Raw genomic sequence first — 9,011 nt, 5'->3', positions numbered from 1 at the left:
GGCCCATTTTTGATTCAGCACCTGGGTAGCGCTTGCTGATTGGTGGCTACATTTAGACACCAATCGGCAAGCGCTACCAAGGTGCAGAAACAAAAATTGGCCAGCTCCTAAGCTTACATTCTTGCTTTTTCTTATAAAGATACCAAGAGAACAAAGAAAAATTGATAATAGGAGTGAATTGGAAAGTTGCTTAAAGGGATATTCCAGCCAAAATAGAAAAACACATGCATGCATTTCGGTATTGAACAGAAGCAATTTTGTAATATACATGCATTAGCAAAAAGGCTTCTAATAAAAGCTATAGCTGTTTTAAAAGTGTATTTAAGTATGCACCGTGCACCAGCATTTTAAACACAACACTTGTTCGTAGAGCCTAAGGTGCTTGTACCATCTGGTAATGACTCAATTTGTTAATTGCTGACATGATACAAGCCCCACTAATTATCTAAGCAGCTGCATTATTTAAAATGTGGGTTCAGTGAAATTATCTAGCTATGCTTCACATGCACCTGCAGAGAAAAATTCTAACACTAAAACAGTGATAACTCTTGTGTTTATAATAATTTTTTATTGAGATTTACACAATAATAAAGGAAAATAGAAGAAAATCAAGGTCAAAATACAAAAAGGATCAAATCGCTTAGACATTGCAAAGGTTTATACATTATTAAGTTCAAGATGGAAACAACAATATACAATTTAAATATATAAATATTTATGACCTATGCTTTATGAGATTGAAACCTTCCTTTAATGAAACATATATCTAAGTTTTCCCCTAAATAATCTAGCTTGATCTAAACTTAAACAATGGTTGTATTTACCCACAATACCCTTCTAAATCGGATAGTAAAAGAAAAAAAAAAACGGGGGAGTGAAGGGAAGAGAGACGAACAAAAGCAAAAGGGTCTATTCTCATTATACTATACTACTGCTCTTCTATCATCTAGAAAAAAAGATACTAACTTTTAGAAAATACTGTAGAGAGCTAAGTAACTAATATTGCATTTTCAATAGGGGACAATAATTGTTTTTCGGTATCAATTTCATATACCTCCATGAAAGATGCCCATTTCATATAGTATCTCTCAATACCTTTTTCTGTAGAGGTATAGGCATCAAATTGTTCTATTATAGCCTGTGTCTGAAGGAGATATATTAAATTATTAATAGATGGTTCTCGTTTATTTTTCCAATTTTTAAGTATAAGGTATCTACCGCCCAAAATAGTTATGTTAATGAAGTATTTACCCGTGGATTTGGCCTGTCATGTAAGAGAAATATATGTCTTTCTCTTGTAAGGTGTATCCAGTCCACGGATTCATCCTTTACTTGTGGGATATTCTCCTTCCCAACAGGAAGTGGCAAAGAGAGCACACAGCAGAGCTGTCCATATAGCTCCCCCTCTAGCTCCACCCCCCAGTCATTCTCTTTGCCGGCTCTAAGCAATCGGAAGGGTAAAGTGAATGTGGTGTTAGAATTGTAGTTTTTATTTTCTACAAGCAAGAGTTTGTTATTTTAAATGGTACCGGTGTGTACTATTTACTCTCTAGCAGATAGGAGATGAAGATTTCTGCAGGGAGGAAAATGATTTTAGCATGTTGTAACTAAAATCCACTGCTGTTCACACACAGGACTGAGGAGTACATGAGAACTTCAGTTGGGGGGAACGGTTTGCAGGTTAGGCTGCAATAAGGTATGTTCAGTCATTTATTTCTAGACAAGACTGTGATAATGCTAGAAAAGACTGTTAATACCCCCATGAGGGAAGGGTAAGCTCTATTCAGAGACTAAGTATGGAATTTCAAGCTTACATAACAGGGCTAATTTATGCTGGTCGACACTACTTCAGGGCAAACGGTTTTTATTGAAAATATCGTTTTTTGAGACACTTTGAAGGTTCCTTTGGGTTTCTTTCAGGGGTTGTTACCCACATGGCTATTTCTAAAACACTTGGGAGTGTTTCTTTAGGCCTCACAAACACCGGAGTGAGGTGGGAGGGGCCTAATTTTGCGCCTCAGATGCGCAGTTTTGACTAGAAGTTCAGGCTGTTTTCACATGGAGGGTCCTGCTGCAGTTTGAGGGCTTATAAGAAGCTTTTCCCCCACAAATCTGGTCCCTAAGGGCAGGTAGGGCCACAGCAGAGCTGTGGCAAGGTGCTGCAGTTTCCTTAACCGGCTTTTTGGCTTACTGTCGATCCGGTTTGGGCATTAAGGGGTTAATCATTTTTATTGCTAGTTGTGCAATCTTACTAATGCTTTAGGTACATACTGTAAAAATTTCAAAAAGTTGCTGCATTTTTTCACTGTTTTGCAAAATTGTGTGCCTTTTTTATTTCTTAAAGGCACAGTAATGTTTTTTTCAAATTCATCAGATTTCAGTCGGACAACATCACGACTGTAGCTTACGTCAATCATCAAGGCGGAACAAGGAGTTCTCTAGCAATGATGGAAGTAACCAAAATAATCAGATGGGCGGAGGATCACTCTTGCAATCTCTCAGCAATCACATCCCAGGAGTAGACAACTGGGAGGCGGATTTCTAAGTCGTCAGACTTTTCACCCGGGGGAGATGGGAACTCCACCCGGAGGTATTTGCCCAGCTGACTCAGCTTATGGGGCACTCCAGAATGGATCTGATGGCGTTCCCGTCAGAACACCAAACATCCTCTTTACGGGTCCAGGTCCCCGGGATCCTCAGGCGGTGCTGATAGATGCTCTAGCAGCGCCTTGGTCCTTCAATCTGGCCTATGTTTTTCCACCGTTTCCTCTCCTCCCTCGTCTGGTTGCCGGAATCAAGCAGGAGAGGGCTTCGGTGATTCTAATTGCGCCTGCGTGGCCACGCAGGACCTGGTATGCAGACCTAGTGGACATGTCATCTGTGCCACCATGGACACTACCAATGAGGCAGGACCTTCTGATACAAGGTCCTTTCAAACATCTAAATCTAATTTCTCAGCGTCTGACTGCTTGAAGATTGAACGCCTAATTCTATCAAAGCGTGGTTTTCTCTGAGTCGGTTATTGATACCCTGATTCAGGCTAGAAAGCCTGTCACCAGGAAAATCTACCATAAGATTTGGCGAAAATATCTTTTTTGGTGCGAATCCAAGGGTTACTCATGGAGTAAGGTTAGGATTCCCAGAATTTTGTCTTTTCTCCAAGACGGATTGGAGAAAGGATTATCAGCTAGTTCCTTAAAGGGACAGATATCTGCTTTGTCTATTCTTTTTCACAAACGTCTGGTAGAGGTACCAGACGTTCAAACGTTTAGTCAGGCTTTAGTCAGAATCAAGCCTGTTTATAGATCTGTGGCTCCGCCATGGAGTCTGAATTTAGTTCTTTCAGTTCTGCAAGGGGTTCCGTTTGAACCTTTACATTCCATAAATATTAAGCTTTTATCTTGGAAAGTTTTGTTTTTGGTAGCTATCTCTTCTGCTCGAAGAGTTTCAGAGTTATCTGCTTTACAGTGTGATTCACCTTACCTGGTGTTCCATGCAGATAAGGTAGTTTTTGCGTACCAAACCCGGTTTTCTTCCTAAGGTTGTGTCTAATAAGAATATTAATCAGGAAATTGTTGTTCCTTCTCTGTGTCCTAATCCTTCGTCGAAGAAGGAACGTCTGTTACACAATCTTGATGTGGTTCGTGCTTTAAAGTTCTATTTACAAGCAACTAAGGATTTCATACAAACAACTTCTTTGTTTGTTATCTATTCTGGTAAGAGGAGAGGTCAGAAGGCGACCGCTACCTCTCTTTCCTTTTGGCTGAAAAGCATCATCTGTTTGGCCTATGAGACTGCTGGCCAGCAGCCTCCTGAAACAATTACTGCTCATTCTACCAGAGCAGTGGCTTCCACATGGGCTTTTAAAAAAGAGGCTTCTGTTGAACAGATTTGTAAGGCAGCGACTTGGTCTTCGCTGCATACTTTTTCCAAATTTTACAAATTCGATACTTTTGCTTCTTCTGAGGCTATTTTTGGGAGAAAGGTTTTACAAGCAGTGGTGCCTTCCGTTTAAGGTACCTGTCTTGTTCCCTCCCTTCATCCGTGTCCTAAAGCTTTGGTATTGGTATCCCACAAGTAAATGATGAATCCGTGGACTGGATACACCTTACAGGAGAAAACAGAATTTATGCTTATCTGATAAATTTATTTCTCTTGTGGTGTATCCAGTTCACGACCTGCCCTGTCATTTTAAGACAGGTGGTTTTTATGCACCCTATGGTTTCTCCTTTTTCTTCCTAACCTTCGGTCGAATGACTGGGGGGTGGAGCTAGAGGGGGAGCTATATGGACACCTCTGCTGTGTGCTCTCTTTGCCACTTCCTGTTGGGAAGGAGAATATCCCACAAGTAAAGGATGAATCCGTGGACTGGATACACCACAAGAGAAATACATTTATCAGGTAAGCATAAATTCTGTTTTTATGAAGCTTGATATTTAGTTTTAAAATCTTACAAAGCCAAAATTGAACTCGGGACCAGAACTTCTGAATTTTAGGGCAGCTCCTGAACATATGGACCAGGTCGGCTTCAGAAAAGTGGCATCTAAGACAGTAGTTTTGGGTGTAAGGGTACCAGCGATTAAGTTTAGCCGGTGTAATATGAACCTGGTTAATAAGTTTTACATGGGATTCCCGCCATGCGGCAGAGAGTGTAGCTTTATCCACTTTTTGTATACTGTTTTTCACCAAATCCTCACCAGCTATATCTAGCATTTGTTGCCAACTTCTATCCAAGTTCTGTAAATAAGCTTCATTTAAGTTAGAAAGTATCAACTTATACCAAAAATTAATGGACCGAATACCATTTTTGAATAGTGATAATCCCATTTGCAACCCCGGTTGTATCCAACTAAAATTAAAATTCTTGGTGGACTCATAGAACCAATGTCGAATTTGCAAATAGGCATAGAAATCTGTATTCAGGAGATCATATCTGTTTTTTAGGTCTTCAAAGGTACATATTCGAGAGGTGCCCGGTTCATTAAGTTGAGATACATGTGTAAGTCCCAAACTACTCCATCTATTAAATAGTTTACTATTAACTCCAGGTAGAAATTGTGAGTTACCCGTTATGTGTAAAACATTTGACATGTAGGGATCCATATTTAATAATGATCTTAGACGTTGCCATGCGATAATAATATAGTATATAGTGTGCATCCTTTTGATTCTAACCGGTATATAACGAGCAGGACAGTGTAATAAAGCAGTTAAAGAAAATGGAAAGACCATCTTTTTTTCCACCTCTACGTAAGCAATATAGTTACCATCCGTAAGCCAATCCATTGCAATTTTCGCTATACATACGCTTTTATATATAGATAGGGAAGGGAAGGAAAGCCCCCCAAACTGTCTTAGATGTGTTAGTTTTTCCAAGGCCATTCGACTTTTACCCGTACCCCAAAAAAATCTTCTACAAATTTTATTCAAATAGTTAATGTCTTTTTTATTTAGTGGGATGGGTACGTTTTGGATTAGGTATAAGCATTTTGGCAATATAATCATTTTGATTAAATTGATTTTGGCTGTAAGCGAAAGTGGAATATGGGACCAATTAGTTAAGTTTTGTTTAATTTTCTCAAATAAAATACCGAAGTTCCTCGAATACCAATATTTCGGGCAGCTAACTATATTGATCCCTAAGTATATGAGCTGGTCTTTTACAATTTTAAAAGGTACAAAAGATTTATCAAGTGGAGGATTATTGAGCCATAGTATTTCTGATTTGGTAGCATTCACTTGCTAACCAGAGAACGAGCCAAACTCCTGAATACATTTTAAGATGTATGGAATCTCTAATTGTGTATTATTAAGAAATAGTAACAGATCATCTGCATAAAGAAGAAGTTTAAGCTTCTTATCCCCGAGGGAAATACCTTCCAGTTTCATTCTAAATAATATTGCAAGGGGCTCAATAGCTAGATTGAAAAGTAAGGGAGAGATTGGACACCCCTGCCGTGTACCTTTTGCCATAGAAAAACTATTAGTTAATGACCCGTTTACCAGTATTGAAGAGGAAGCTTCTGAAAATATTAATTTAATACAGTTTAAGAATAAACCTTTAAATCCAAATTGACTCATTGCATGAAAAAGATGGTCCCACGCAATTGAGTCAAACACCTTCTGGGCTTCAATTTATAGAATAGCTTGATCGTGTAAGAGTTTAGATTTTTTTTTTGTTTATAGAGATTCCAATAATCATCCAAGAGTAGTGATAACTCTTAATAGAAGCATTTTTGCCAATACATGTATATTGAAAATATGTTTCTATTAAAAAATGCAATAAATCTATGTGCATTTATATTTTGACTGGAATGTCCCTTTAAATTTGCATGCTCTATCTGAATCAAGACAATTTAATTTTGACTAGACTAACCTTTTAAATAATCTACATTTTACATGACAATGTATATTTTGTCACAGAGATGCGCTTAAACACCAGAGAATCGTCAAAACTTGCTTGGCCTATCCTAGCTCCTGGAACTTAGTGCCGGACCGGAATTGAGCCCAGACCACCAGAGGACCAGCAAAACCTTTTGGCCTATCTGGGCTCCTGGAACTGATTTCCACACTGGAATTGAGCCACGGACCGCTGGTCAAGGAGGTTTTTCCGGTCCTCTGGCAGCCAGAGGTCGGAGGCTCAATTCTGGTCCGGCAATTAGTTCCAGGAGCTTGTATAGGGCGAGCAGGTTTTGCCCATCTCTGTGACACATTATTTAAATATTGATGATAACTTTAGCGACATACAGTAGCTATATAGTTATAATAAGGTTCATTACTTATAGTATAGTTTATTATACTTAGTTATTTTTTGATGTTAGGCAGTTAGATGGGCATTACAGGGGAGTGTTGTTTACACATGACGTCAGTGTAGGCGGTATTAGGGACTTAGCTGGGTGTTCAGGGGGTTTGTAGGTTAGGCGTGACATAGGTATAGGTGGTCAGGGGGAGTTAGCTGGGCAGTGCAGGGGGAGTGTAGGTTAGCTGTGATGTCGGTGGGAGGTAGCGAGGCAGAGTTGGGGGAGTGTAGCTTAGGGGGGACGTAGTGATAGGCACTCAGGGGAGTTAGCGAGGCATACTAGAGAGTGTAGCCTGCACTTTGCTTCGGACACATCTACACAAGATCAATATGTTCATAACAGTTAAGTGCAGGTTGTGAGGTGGGTAGCAGCCATGTTTGTCTAGCTAGCTATAAGCTGCCGAGGCTACATCTCCTGAGCTAGTTAGTGCAGGTGTAAATTAACTTAGGTCCCCACAGCAATATTTGTACTGCGCCTACACTGAAACTAATTTTAGTTTCAGTGACCACACTGTCTGCACCGTGTAGGCACACTTCAAATAGGGCCCCCACTGCAGCAAAATGCTGACGAGCGGCGATGTGGGTGGTGACGTCACCCTCCCATTGACTTCCATGAGAGAGACATCGCTGCTTGCCAGCATTGCTCGGACACGACCCCTTTCTTTGAATATGCCAACAATGCTTTGAACATTGGGGCCTTAATCTTATAAAAAAATATTATGCTTTCCCAGGTCAAATCTATCTTACATTTTTAAATATTATTCATAAAATAGACGATCTGTCCCCAAAATCTTTTTATTTTTGGACAATACCAAATACAATAAAATCTGCTTGGGGAAAACAACATTTTAAACAATGATGTGCCATATTACCTTTCTCTTGTTAAGTGTATCCAGTCCACGGATCATCCATTACTTATGGGATATTCTCCTTCCCAACAGGAAGTTGCAAGAGGATCACCCACAGCAGAGCTGCTATATAGCTCCTCCCCTAACTGTCATATCCAGTCATTCTCTTGCAACCTTCAACAAAGATGGAGGTCGTAAGAGGAGAGTGGTGTTTTATACTTAGTTTATTTCTTCAATCAAAAGTTTGTTATTTTTAAATGGTACCGGAGTGTGCTGTTTATCTCAGGCAGTATTTAGAAGAAGAATCTGCCTGCATTTTCTATGATCTTAGCAGAAGTAACTAAGATCCATGGCTGTTCTCACATATTCTGAGGAGTGAGGTAACTTCAGAGAGGGAATGGCGTGCAGGTTTTCCTGCAATAAGGTATGTGCAGTTAATATTTTTCTAGGGATGGAATTTGCTAGAAAATGCTGCTTATACCGGATTAATGTAAGTAAAGCCTTAAATGCAGTGATAGCTACTGGTATCAGGCTTATTAATAGAGAGGCATACTTTATAAAAATGTAATATAAAATGTTTGCTGGCATGTTAATCGTTTTTATATATGTTTGGTGACAAAACGTATTGGGGCTTAGTTTTTTTCCACATGGCTGGTTTGATTTCTGCCTAGAGACAGTTTCCTGAAGCTTTCCACTGTTGCAATATGAGTGGGAAGGGCCTATTTTAGTGCTTTTCTGTGCAGCTAAAAATACTGACAGAGATATTCAGCTTCCCTCTGCATGATACAGGACATCTCTGAAGGGCTCAAAAGGCTTTAAAGTCGTGTTTGAGGAGGGTAACAATCACAGTAGACTGTGGCAGTTGTTGTGACTGTGTTTAAAAAACGTTTTTGTCATTTATTATTCTGTTTTTGTTATTAAGGGGTTAATCATCCATTTGCAAGTGGGTGCAATGCTCTGCTGACTTGTTACATACACTGTAAAGATTTTGTTAGTGTAACTGCCTTTTTTCACTGTTATTTCAAATTTTGTCAAAATTTGTTTCTCTTAAAGGCACAGTAACGTTTTTTTATATTGCTTGTTAACTTGCTTTAAAGTGTTTTCCAAGCTTGCTAGTCTCATTGCTAGTCTGTACAAACATGTCTGAAACAGAGGATACTTGTTCATTATGTTTAAAAGCCATGGTGGAGCCCCATAGGAGAATGTGTACTAAATGTATTGATTTCACCTTAAACAGTAAAGATCAGTCTTTATCTATAAACGAATTGTCACCAGAGGGGTCTGTCGAGGGGGAAGTTATGCCGACTAACTCTCCCCACGTGTCGGACCCTTCGCCTCCCGCTCAAGGGACGCACACTAATATG

Source organism: Bombina bombina, chromosome 6, assembly GCF_027579735.1.
Source record: "Bombina bombina isolate aBomBom1 chromosome 6, aBomBom1.pri, whole genome shotgun sequence".
Taxonomy (NCBI): Eukaryota; Metazoa; Chordata; class Amphibia; order Anura; family Bombinatoridae; genus Bombina; species Bombina bombina.
The sequence above is the reverse complement of the archived record's forward strand: the minus strand, read 5'-3'. Positions refer to the sequence as shown.